The sequence below is a fragment of the Panulirus ornatus genome, chromosome 12 (assembly GCF_036320965.1).
Source record: "Panulirus ornatus isolate Po-2019 chromosome 12, ASM3632096v1, whole genome shotgun sequence".
Classification (NCBI taxonomy): Eukaryota; Metazoa; Arthropoda; class Malacostraca; order Decapoda; family Palinuridae; genus Panulirus; species Panulirus ornatus.
The window spans coordinates 69,143,467-69,157,169 of NC_092235.1; positions in this window are offsets into that span (position 1 = coordinate 69,143,467).

Here is a 13,703-nt window from a genome sequence, read left to right on the forward strand (position 1 = left end):
ATATGTGTACTCGAAACGTTTTTGACTGTCCTTACAAAAATATTTACCAAAATAAAGAGATTTAACTGCCGTCATTAATTATGAAACTGACATTAGCTCATTCAAACAAGGTACTAATGTGTATGCAACTCAACAGCTTTTAGGTAGGTTTAATTATAAGATGCTTGTGATATGTATTAACTGTCAGAAAATGGGTGTGGAGGAAGAATATGTGGATATAATAGCAGCAGCATCATAGCTTTATCACTGGTTAAAATCAAGAGATACATCAGCTATAATACTATAGCTAATCTAAAATAATCTGTAAAGTTTTGTTAATCATTCTTTATTAAGCTCTCTTACTTTTTGGTTGTAGATGATAAAAAAAAAGGAATTTAGTCAAAGGATATGGAAATTATGAGATCTTTAAATATAAGAAAAAATGCATGGTAAAAAAAGAAGAAAAAACTATAACAACAACAAAGACTTAAAAATAAATAAAATATGCTATAGCTCCATTGGTTGCAACATGCACCAAATTATTATCATGTTCCTAAGCCTGTTCATATTTAAAGTTCTATTGCTTTAGCTTAATCTACTAATCAGACCAAGAGAAAACATGATTTCTTGATACATTTAAAAGAGTCTTATTTCCAACTTTAACTTGTATTCATATTTTATAAAGCAATGCTTTCACAAATAATATACATATCTCATACAGAAATGCTTACACAAATAATATAAAGAACATTCTAGTGATACATACCAATGCTGTATTCTATTAGTTTACGAATTAACCAAATAACTGCTGTTGAAACATCTAAAATAACTAAGAGAAAAGCAAATTAGTGCAATAACATAAAGGGAACTGTAAATCACCATGAGTTTATTGCTACTGAACAGGTACACAACAACTCTAGTACTGAAAATATTTTTGCAAGGCACAAATGTCTGTGAATGTGGGATTTATACATAATGGATGAAGATAGCTATAGAAAGTGTCATCACAGTCTACATGTTATAGACAATATAATGTCTTTATAATACTGGCTCTAGCATACCAAGAATGTGTTCATCTATGCGACATGGATGAAGTAAGGAAAGTTTCTCTCAGTTCATCATAGAATGATAATTTCCCCCCTCATGATAAAGTATATCCTTCTGGAATGCAACTTTCTAAAATAATGTCATGCAGAAAATTGGTATGGGCCAAAAATGAAAACGTATATGCAATAATGAAAAGAAGACATATGCACTGGTAAATTTGCAATGCATATGTGACAAAAGTAATATTCAAAATGATAAAGAATACTAATTCAATATGGTGAGGGTATATAAAAAAAAGGGTAAACAGCTGACTAAAACATAATAAAATATAATTGGGGTACTGAGAAGACCATGCAAAGAAGAAAGAGAAGAAATAAATTCATAATATGAGAAAACTAAAACATCTTGATTGAAATATAATTAGGCTACTGAGGAGACTGTAAAAGTAAGGAAAGAGAATAAATAAATTCATAATATCAAAGAATTACTGCACATCCGTAAGATCTATTGAAAAAAAAAGCATCTATGAGCACAAGACAAAAAGTTTAAGAGATATCTTGTTTTATGTGCTGATTTAAGTGAACTTTACGCATTACTCAAAAGCCTCTGTCAGCCATACTTTAAAAAAAGGTGCTACAAAATGTTCAAGACCAAAACACCAGATGGAACTACTTTGAAGAATGTAGGCATTTAATCTCCTTTATGTATTCCCAGACAACTAACCAGCATCATTTCAAAACCTGTGCCTGACATATTGATTCAGTGTTCAGCATGCTTGCACTGTGCAGACATAATTCTTATATCCTAATCTGTCCTGTACTCACCTCACACAGATATATGCACATCACCACACTTCTTGATATATGGTTTCACCTACTGGAAATGAACAGGTTCCTGAGTTCTATAGGAGCCCCATAGAAGGGGATCCTATGGTGGGAAAGCAAAATTTTAAGTATATGAAGCAGATGGGGGTTAACTGTGGAAAGGTCTGTGGGGGCCTAGATGTGGATCTGGGGCTCTAGTTTAAGTGTATCATAAATGATAGCTGCAGAGTGGATGTAAGCAAATGAGGCCATTTCTTCATCTGTTCCTAACACTCCCTCACTGTACTGGGACATGATGAACCTGGGATGAAGGCAAGCAAGTGTGAATATATACGTGTTTATATGTATGTATGTATATATATATATATATATATATATATATATATATATATATATATATATATATATATATATATATATATACATTTACTCTTAACTTTCTTCTTTCACACACTTTACCAAACTCAGTCACCAGCTTCTGCAGTTTCTCACATGAATCAGCCACCAGCACTGTATCATCAGCGAACAACAACTGACTCACTTCCCAAGCTCTCTCATCCCCAACAGACTTCATACTTGCCCCTCTTTCCAAAACTCTTGCATTCACCTCCCTAACAACCCCATCCATATACAAATTAAACAACCATGGAGACATCACACACCCCTGCCGCAAACCTACATTCACTGAGAACCAATCACTTTCCTCTCTTCCTACATGTACACATGCCTTACATCCTCGATAAAAACTTTATATATATATATATATATATATATATATATATATATATATATATATATATATATATATATTTTTCTTTTGCTTTGTCGCTGTCTCCCGCGTTTGCGAGGTAGCGCAAGGAAACAGACGAAAGAAATGGCCCAACCCACCCCCATACACATGTATATACATACGTCCACACACGCAAATATACATACCTACACAGCTTTCCATGGTTTACCCCAGACGCTTCACATGCCCTGATTCAATCCACTGACAGCACGTCAACCCCGGTATACCACATCGCTCCAATTCACTCTATTCCTTGCCCTCCTTTCACCCTCCTGCATGTTCAGGCCCCGATCACACAAAATCTTTTTCACTCCATCTTTCCACCTCCAATTTGGTCTCCCTCTTCTCGTTCCCTCCACCTCCGACACATATATCCTCTTGGTCAATCTTTCCTCACTCATTCTCTCCATGTGCCCAAACCATTTCAAAACACCCTCTTCTGCTCTCTCAACCACGCTCTTTTTATTTCCACACATCTCTCTTGCCCTTACGTTACTTACTCGATCAAACCACCTCACACCACACATTGTCCTCAAACATCTCATTTCCAGCACATCCATCCTCCTGCGCACCACTCTATCCATAGCCCACGCCTTGCAACCATACAACATTGTTGGAACCACTATTCCTTCAAACATACCCATTTTTGCTTTCCGAGATAATGTTCTCGACTTCCACACATTCTTCAAGGCTCCCAGAATTTTCGCCTCCTCCCCCATCCTATGATCCACTTCCACTTCCATGGTTCCATCTGCTGCCAGATCCACTCCCAGATATCTAAAACACTTTACTTCCTCCAGGTTATTAGGTACAGTAGGGTTGAGGGTCAAGTCAATTGGGAGGTGAGTTTGAATGGAGAAAAACTGGAGGAAGTGAAGTGTTTTAGATATCTGGGAGTGGATCTGGCAGCGGATGGAACCATGGAAGCGGAAGTGGATCATAGGGTGGGGGAGGGGGCGAAAATTCTGGGAGCCTTGAAGAATGTGTGGAAGTCAAGAACATTATCTCGGAAAGCAAAAAAGGGTATGTTTGAAGGAATAGTGGTTCCAACAATGTTGTATGGTTGCGAGGCGTGGACTATGGATAGAGTTGTACGCAGGAGGATGGATGTGCTGGAAATGAGATGTTTGAGGACAATGTGTGGTGTGAGGTGGTTTGATCGAGTAAGTAACGTAAGGGTAAGAGAGATGTGTGGAAATAAAAAGAGCGTGGTTGAGAGAGCAGAAGAGGGTGTTTTGAAATGTTTTGGTCGCATGGAGAGAATGAGTGAGGAAAGATTGACCAAGAGGATATATGTGTCGGAGGTGGAGGGAACGAGAAGAGGGAGACCAAATTGGAGGTGGAAAGATGGAGTGAAAAAGATTTTGTGTGATCGGGGCCTGAACATGCAGGAGGGTGAAAGGAGGGCAAGGAATAGAGTGAATTGGAGCGATGTGGTATACCGGGGTTGACGTGCTGTCAGTGGATTGAATCAGGGCATGTGAAGCGTCTGGGGTAAACCATGGAAAGCTGTGTAGGTATGTATATTTGTGTGTGTGGATGTGTATGTATATACATGTGTATGGGGGTGGGTTGGGCCATTTCTTTCGTCTGTTTCCTTGCGCTACCTCGCAAACGCGGGAGACAGTGACAAAGAAAAAAAAAAAAAAAATGTATATATATATATATATATATATGAAGTCTGTTGGGGATGAGAGAGCTTGGGAAGTGAGTCAGTTGTTGTTCGCTGATGATACAGCGCTGGTGGCGGATTCATGTGAGAAACTGCAGAAGCTGGTGACGGAGTTTGGTAAAGTGTGTGGAAGAAGAAAGTTAAGAGTAAATGTGAATAAGAGCAAGGTTATTAGGTACAGTAGGGTTGAGGGTCAAGTCAATTGGGAGGTGAGTTTGAATGGTGAAAAACTGGAGGAAGTGAAGTGTTTTAGATATCTGGGAGTGGATCTGTCAGCGGATGGAACCATGGAAGCGGAAGTGGATCATAGGGTGGGGGAGGGGGCGAAAATTTTGGGAGCCTTGAAAAATGTGTGGAAGTCGAGAACATTATCCCGGAAAGCAAAAATGGGTATGTTTGAAGGAATAGTAGTTCCAACAATGTTGTATGGTTGCGAGGCGTGGGCTATGGATAGAGTTGTGCGCAGGAGGATGGATGTGCTGGAAATGAGATGTTTGAGGACAATGTGTGGTGTGAGGTGGTTTGATCGAGTAAGTAACGTAAGGGTAAGAGAGATGTGTGGAAATAAAAAGAGCGTGGTTGAGAGAGCAGAAGAGGGTGTTTTAAAATGGTTTGGGCACATGGAGAGAATGAGTGAGGAAAGATTGACCAAGAGGATATATGTGTCGGAGGAGGAGGGAACGAGGAGAAGAGGGAGACCAAATTGGAGGTGGAAAGATGGAGTGAAAAAGATTTTGTGTGATCGGGGCCTGAACATGCAGGAGGGTGAAAGGAGGGCAAGGAATAGAGTGAATTGGAGCGATGTGGTATACAGGGGTTGACGTGCTGTCAGTGGATTGAATCAAGGCATGTGAAGCGTCCGGGGTAAACCATGGAAAGCTGTGTAGGTATGTATATTTGTGTGTGTGGACGTGTGTATGTACATGTGTATGGGGGGGGTTTGGGCCATTTCTTTCGTCTGTTTCCTTGCGCTACCTCGCAAACGCGGGAGACAGCGACAAAGTATAAAAAAAAAAAAAAAAAAAAAAAAAAATATATATATATATATATATATATATATATATATATATATATATATATATATATATATATATATATATATATATATATCCCTGGGGATAGGGGAGAAAGAATACTTCCCATGTATTCCCTGCGTGTCGTAGAAGGCGACTAAAAGGGAGGGAGCGGGGGGCTGGAAATCCTCCCTTCTCATTTTTTTTTTTTTTTTTTTTTTTTTTAATTTTCCAAAAGAAGGAATAGAGAAGGGGGCCAGGTGAGGATATTCCCTCAAAGGCCCAGTCCTCTGTGTTCTTAACGCTACCTCGCTAACGCGGGAAATGGCGAATAGTTTAAAAAAAAAAAAAAAAGAAAAAGAGAGACTGAGTGTGGCCTTTGTTGTCTTTTCCTAGAGCTACCTTGTGCACATGTAGGGGAGGGGGATGCCATTTCATGTGTGGTGGGGTGGCGACGGGAATGGATGAAGGCAGCATGTATGAATATGTACATTTCTGTATATGTATATGTCTGTGTACGTATATGTGTGTATATGTTAAAATGTATAGGTATGTATATGTGCGTGTGTGGGTGTTTATGTATATACATGTGTATGTGGGTGGGTGGGGCCATTCTTTTGTCTGTTTCCTTGCGCTACCTCGCTAACACGGGAGACAGCGATAAAGTATAATAAATACACACAACCCTACTGCAGACCCATCTCCATCCTGAAACACTAACCCATATCTCTACCTACTCACATATCTTACTCTCTTGATAAAAACTTTTCATTGGCCCTTGCAGCTTTTGTCCCACACCATATAGTCATAACATTTTCCACATAACATCTCTATCAACCAAGTCATACAATTTCTTCAGGTCCATAAATACCAGATACAAATCCTACTGTCTTGCTCAGTGATTCTCACACAACTTCTTGAAAGCAACATCTAATCTGCACATCCTAGAGCTACACTGGACAGGGTAGTGAGGGAGGTGAATGCAAGGGTTTTAGAGCAGGTCTGCAGTCTGATGGAAGTGGGGGGAGGGCATTCAGTGATGAGCAAGTTGCTGTTTGCTGATGAAATGTCTATGGTGGCTGATTTCAGTAAGACACTGCAGATACTGATTTCTGAGTTTGGGATAGTGAGTGAAAGGAAAACTTAAAAAAAGGTCTTTGATATATCTATGATACTTGTTCCCTTTATAAACTCCCATCGAGGGGGCACCACCATTCCATGCTTTTTTCCCCCATTTCTCTCCCTTCAGTACTTTTCCACTCTATTTCTCCACATTACAGATGGTCTTCCTCTCAAACCAACCCCTTAAATCGTACTAACATACACTTTCCTAGTAAGTTCCCCATCCTGCATTCTTTTCTGGAAAGTTAAGTCACTGTGAATTAAAGTAACGTTATGAAGGGTAGTTGGGCAGAGATAGGATGGTTGGAGTGTAAATCGGAATGAAAAGAACTTGGATGGATTGGAGAGTTTTAGATACCAGGAAGTGGACATGACAGTGGATGGAACCATTGGAGATAAAGAAAGCCATTAAGTAGGTGAGAGGGGTTAAGGTCTTAGGTGCACTTAGTGTGTGAAAATAGAAGTCACTGTCTGTGAAGGCAAAGATGGGTATGTTTGATAGTGTGGTAGGCATGACAGTTCTGTATAGATGTGAAATGTGGGCCCAAGATCTAGAAGTGTGGAAGAGGGGGGGATGTGTTGTAATTATTTCAAGAAAATGTGGTGCAAGGAGGGCTGATAAAGTATGGAATGACAACGTAAGAGAAAGTGGTATTAAAAGATCATGTATAGAAAGATGGAAAAGGGAATTGGGAGATGTTGTCTAGAATGGAAAGGTTGAATGAGGAGATGCTGACTAAGAGGGTATATGTGATGGAAGTGGAAGGAACAAGGAAATGAGGGAACAAAGGAAAAGATGAAGTGATGGAGTGAAAGTTACTTGAGTGTTTGGGGGCCTGAACATGCTTGAGGGTGTGAGGCATGCAAGGAACATAGGGAACTGGAGCAATGTAGTATACAGGAGGACAATGAAGTGGGCTGAACGTGGGTATATGAAGCAGTTAATGGTTTGCTGATGACATGACACTTGAAGAAGACTTGAAAGAGAAACTGCTTAAGCTGGCTTCTGAGTTTGGGAGAGAGAAAGAAGACTGAAAGTAAATGTGAATTAAAGCAGTGAATTAAGGCAGTTTTGGCTAAAAGGGGAAAGGTGAGTTGACTGTTTGCATCTGGACTGTCAGAAAGCACCTGACACCATACCACTTGGGTGATGCTATCATGAAATGCATAGAAACCACAGCTCCCTATCCACATCCAGGCCACCCAGACCTTTCCATGGTTCATATATGACACATGACAGCTAGAGACGAAGCACCTGACACCATACCACTTGGGAGATGCTATCATGAAATGCATAGAAACCACAGCTCCCTATCCACATCCAGGCCGCCCAGACCTTTCCATGGTTCATATATGACACATGTTAGCTAGAGACTAAGTGTGAACGAATGTTGCTTTTTTCATCTGTTTTCCTGGTGCTACCTTGCTGAAACAGGAGATAGCAATGCTGTTTCCCGCATCAGCAATGTAGCACCAGGAAACAGATGAAGAAAGACCCATCTACTCATATACACCTATATACAAGTACATATACATATCAACATGTATAAAGATACATACATAAAGATACACATACACAGCCATATACATATATATATATATACAAATGTACATATTCATACTCGCTTGCCTTCATCCATTCCTGGCACTACCCTACCCCACCAAAAACTGCATCGCCACCCCCTGCTTCAGCGAGGTAGTGCCAGGAAAATAGAAAAAAAAAAGGCCACACTGGTTCACACTCAGTCTCTAGCTGTCATGGGATAGGGGAAAGAATACTTCTCAAAAATTCTCTGCATATTGTAAAAGGGGACTAAATGGGGAGGGAGTGGGTGGCTAGAAATCTTCCCCTCCAATTTTTACTTTTCCAAAAGAAGAAACAGAGAAGGGGGCCAAGCAAGGATTTTCCCTCCTGGGCTCAGTCCTCTGGTCTTAATACTACCTCTCTAAAGCGGAAAATGGAAAATACATACGAATATATACATTTTTTCTTACATATTTGTCGTTTCCTGCATTAGCGAGGTAGCGTTAAGAATAGATGACTGAGCCTTAGAAGGAATATCCTCACTTGGCCCCCTCCTCAGTTCCTTCTCTTGGAAAATTAAAAACAGGAGGGGAGGATTTCCAGCCCGCCACTACTTCCCCTTTTAGTCACCTTCTATGACATGCAGGGAATACGCGGGAAGCATTCTTTCTCACTTGTCCCAAGGGATAATATATATATATATTACTATACTTTGTCGCTGTCTCCCGCGTTAGCGAGGTAGCGCAAGAAATAGATGAAAGAATGGCCCAACCCACTCACATACACATTTATATACATAAACACCCACACACACACACATATACATACCTATACATTTCAACATATACATACACAGACATATGAATATGGACACATGTACATATTCATACTTGCTGCATTTTATATATATATATATATATATATATATATATTTATTTATTTTGCTTTGTCGCTGTCTCCCGCGTTAGCAAGGTAGCACAAGGAAACAAATGAAAGAATGGCCCAACCCATCCACATACACATGTATATACATACACGTCCACACACGCAAATATACATACCTATACATCTCAACGTATACATATATATACACACACAGACATATACATATATACATGTACATAATTCATACTGTCTGCCTTTATTCATTCCCATCACCACCTCGCCACACATTAAATAACAACCCCCTCCCCCCTTATGTGTGCAAGGTAGCGCTAGGAAAAGACAACAAAGGCCCCATTCGTTCACACTCAGTCTCAAGCTGTCATGTAATAATGCACCGAAACCACAGCTCCCTTTCCACATCCAGGCCCCACAGAACTTTCCATGGTTTACCCCAGACGCTTCACATGCCCTGGTTCAATCCATTGACAGCACGTCGACCTCGGTATACCACATCGTTCCAATTCACTCTATTCCTTGCATGCTTTTCACCCTCCTGCATGTTCAGGCCCCAATCACTCAAAATCTTTTTCACTCCATCTTTCCACCTCCAATTTGGTCTCCCACTTCTCCTCGTTCCCTCCACCTCTGACACATATGTCCTCTTTGTCAATCTTTCCTCACTCATTTTCTCCATGTGATCAAACCATTTCAAAACACCCTCTTCTGCTCTCTCAACAACACTCATCTTATTACCATACATCTCTCTTACTGTATTATTACTTACTCGATCAAACCAACTCACACCAAATTCTGTCCTCAAACATCTCGTTTCCAGCACATCCACCCTCCTGCGCACAACTCTATCCATAGACCACGCCTTGCAACCATACAACATTGTTGGAACCACTATTCCTTTAAACATACCAATTTTTGCTTTCCGATATAATGTTCTCGACTTCCACACATTCTTCAAGGCTCCCAGAATTTTCACCCCCTCCCCCACCCTATGATTCACTTCCGCTTCCATGGTTCCATCCGCTGCCAAATCCACTCCCAGATATCTAAAACACTTCACTTCCTCCAGTTTTTCTCCATTCAAACTTACCTCCCAACTGACTTGACCCTCAACCCTACTGTACCTAATAACCTTGCTCTTATTCACATTTACTCTCAACTTTCTTTTTTCACACACTTTACCAAACTCAGTCACCAGCTTCTGCAGTTTCTCACATGAATCAGCCACCAGTGCTGTATCATCAGCGAACAACAACAACATTTATAATAAAAATATATATTTTTTATTATACTTTGTTGGTGTCTCCCACGTTAGTGAGGTAGTGCATGGAAACAGATGAAAGAATGGCCCAACCCACCCACATACACATGCATACATGTCCACACTCACACATATAAATACCTATACATTTCAAAGTATACATATATATATATATATATATATATATATATATATATATATATATACACACATACACATACATATATGCACGTATACATATTTCATACTTGCTGCCTTTATTCATTCCCATCGCCACCCCGTCACACATGAAATGACCTCCCCCCCCCGCACGCGCATGAGGTAGCACTAGGAAAAGACAACAAGGGCCACATTCGTTCACAATCAGTCTCTAGCTGTCATGTATAATGCAGAAACTGGTGACTGTGTTTGGTAAAGTGTGTGAAAGAAGAAAGCTGAGAGTAAATGTGAATATGAGCAAGGTTAATATGTTCAGTAGGACTGAGGGACAAGTCAATTGGGAGGTAAGTTTGAATGAAGAAAAACTGAAGGAAGTGAAGTCTTTTAGATATCTGGATGTGGATTTAGCAGCGGATGGAACCATGGAAGCAGAAGTGAGTCATAGGGTAGGGGAGAGGGCGAAGGTTCTGGAAGTGTTGAAGAATGAGTGTAAGGTGAGAATGTTATCTCGGAGAGCAAAAATGGGTATGTCTGAAGGATTAGTGGTTCTAACAATGTTATACGGCTGAGAGGCGTGAGGTATAGATAGGGTCATGTGAAGGAAGGTGGATATGTTGGAAATGAGATGTTTGAGGACAATATGTGGTGTGAGGTGGTTTGATAGAGTATGTAATGAAAGGGTAAGACAGATGTGTGGTAATAATAAGAATGGTTGAGAGAGCAGAAGAGGGTGTATTGAAATGGTTTGGTCACATGGAGAGAATGAGTGAGGAAAGATTGACAAAGACCATATATGTGTCAGAGGTGGAGGGAACGAGGAGAAGTGGGAGACCAAATTGGAGGTGGAAGGTTGGAGTGAAAAAGATTTTGAGCGATCGGGGCCTGAACATGCAGGAGATTGAAAGGCCTCCAAGGAACAGAGTGAATTGAAACGATGTGGTATACTGGGGTCAACGTGCTGTCTATGGATTGAACCAGGGCATGTGAAGCGTCTGGGGTAAACCATGGAAAGTTTTGTGGGGCCTGGATGTGGAAAGGAAGCTGTGTTTCAGTGCATTGTACATGACAGCTAGAGACTGAGTGTGAACGAATGTGGCCTTTGTTGTCTTTTCCTAGCACTACATTGCGCGCATGTGGGGGAAGGGTGCTGTCATTTCAGGTGTGGTGGGGTGGCAATGGGAATGAATAAAGGCAGCAAGTATAAATTATGTACATGTGTATATATGTATATGTCTGTGTATGTATATATATGTATACATTGAAATGTATAGGTATGTATATGTGCATGTGTGGATGTGTATGTGGGTGGGTTGGGCCATTCTTTCATCTGTTTCCTTGCGTTATCTCGCTAACGCGGGAGACAGTGACAAAGTATAATATATAAATAAAATAAAATATATATATGAAATGGTTTGGGCACCTGGAGAGAATGAGTGAGGAAAGATTGACCAAGAGGATATATGTGTCGGAGGTGGAGGGAACGAGGAGAAATGGGAGACCAAACTGGAGGTGGAAAGATGGAGTGAAAAAGATTTTGAGCAATCAGGGCCTGAACATGCAGGAGGGTGAAAGGTGTGAAAGGAATAGAGTGAATTGGAACGATGTGGTATACCGGGGTTGACGTGCTGTCAATGGATTGAACTAGGGCATGTGAAGTGTCTGGGGTAAACCATGGAAAGCTTTGTGGGGCCTGGATGTGGAAAGGGAGCTGTGGTTTCGGTGCATTATACATGACAACTACAGACTGAGAGTGAATGAATGAGGCCTTTGTTGTCTTTTCCTAGTGCTACCTTGCGCGCATGCGGGGGAAGGGGGTTGTCATTTCATGCGTGGCGGGGTGGCGACAGGAATAAAATAAAGGCAGCAAGTATGAATTATGTACATGTGTATATATATGTATATGTGCGTGTGTGGATGTGTATGTATATAAATGTGTATGTGGGTGGGTTGGGCTATTCTTTTGTCTGTTTCCTTGCGCTACCTCGCTAACGCGGGAGACAGTATAATAAATAAATGAAATAAACATGTATATATTTTCATACTTTTGCCAAGCAGCTACTTTCATAACATCTATGCAATACGCAATCTTGAAAATGTTTAAACTATAGAAAATACGTGAAGTACATTTATGTTATGACTTAAGAAAAACAATCAGGGTAAAATCATCAAGTGCATAAGAGAATTAAAGCAACTCAGAAATGGTACAACATCTTTCCTAGCTTGTATCAAATCAGTGGAGCTGTTAAGGGACATGCTTTCACTTTCCCAAAAGATGGAATATTGACACAGTTTTCATTTTACCCAAAAATGGAACATTAACAATTCCTTCACTTCACCAAGATATGAAACATAATCACTGTTTCCACCTTACCAAAAGATGGAACATCAACACTGCTTTCTCTTTACCAAAAGATGGAACATTAACACTGCTTTCACTTGACCAAGAGATGTAACATAAACACATTTCTAAGCACATGAGGATGTTCTAGGTCAACTTGAATAGCTATCATTCCATTCAAATACTTGACCAATTTATAACACAATAAAGATTCTTATCTGTCAAAACTAATATCCCTATCCTGAAAGACAAACTTGAGAACAACAGAAAGAGACTTAAGTAATGAATGGAAAGGAAAAACAAAAAACATTTTCAGAATGGAATGAAAGTCCTTTCTATGATGGACAACTAATGATTTTAAATTCTTATGAAAAAAATGAATGTGTGAAATGTGCTTGTCAAATCTCTGTAAACAAAAATATGAAAGTTCAGCTCAACATCAAAAATCCAATTGTCAGGTGTAGTAGTTGGTAGGTAGCCACTGACCAAGGAAGTATATTACCTGTACTACTCGCCTGGGTATTAGGAGGTTTAATAACTTCTACTTAGTGAGCCAGCACTTCATGGGTTGTTAAGTTCCTTTCCTCTGATCCAATTAGCTGTCTTTTCTTTCTGCCTCACTAAGATGTGGACTACTGGTATTCTGTCCACAAACATCATCACTCCTTGTCACATGTAACACATGACAACACTTAACTCATGCAGCTCATTCTTTGTTACTCTAGATTTTCATGTGGTGAGCACTATATGCTAAGCCCTGCCTTTTGGCAAAATTGTAGAAGCAGTAAATAGAAGTAGTAAGTAGGAACATTTAGGCAGGATTATTAGGTAGAAACATCTGGTGGAAGCAGTAGGTAAGAGAATCTGACAGAGGTCATTAGGAGCCTATGCAAACACTGCACTCTGCCAGTGGCCTGTTAAGGGCGAGGCACTAAAAGATAAGAAGTGGCACTGGAGTGCTTTCGTTATGGAGACTGTTGCCTTGGCCACCCCTTTGAGGGAGTTCCAACTGGAACAGGTGTTAAGAGATACAGATAGATAGACAGAAATTTTAGAAATCCAGAAAATGTTAT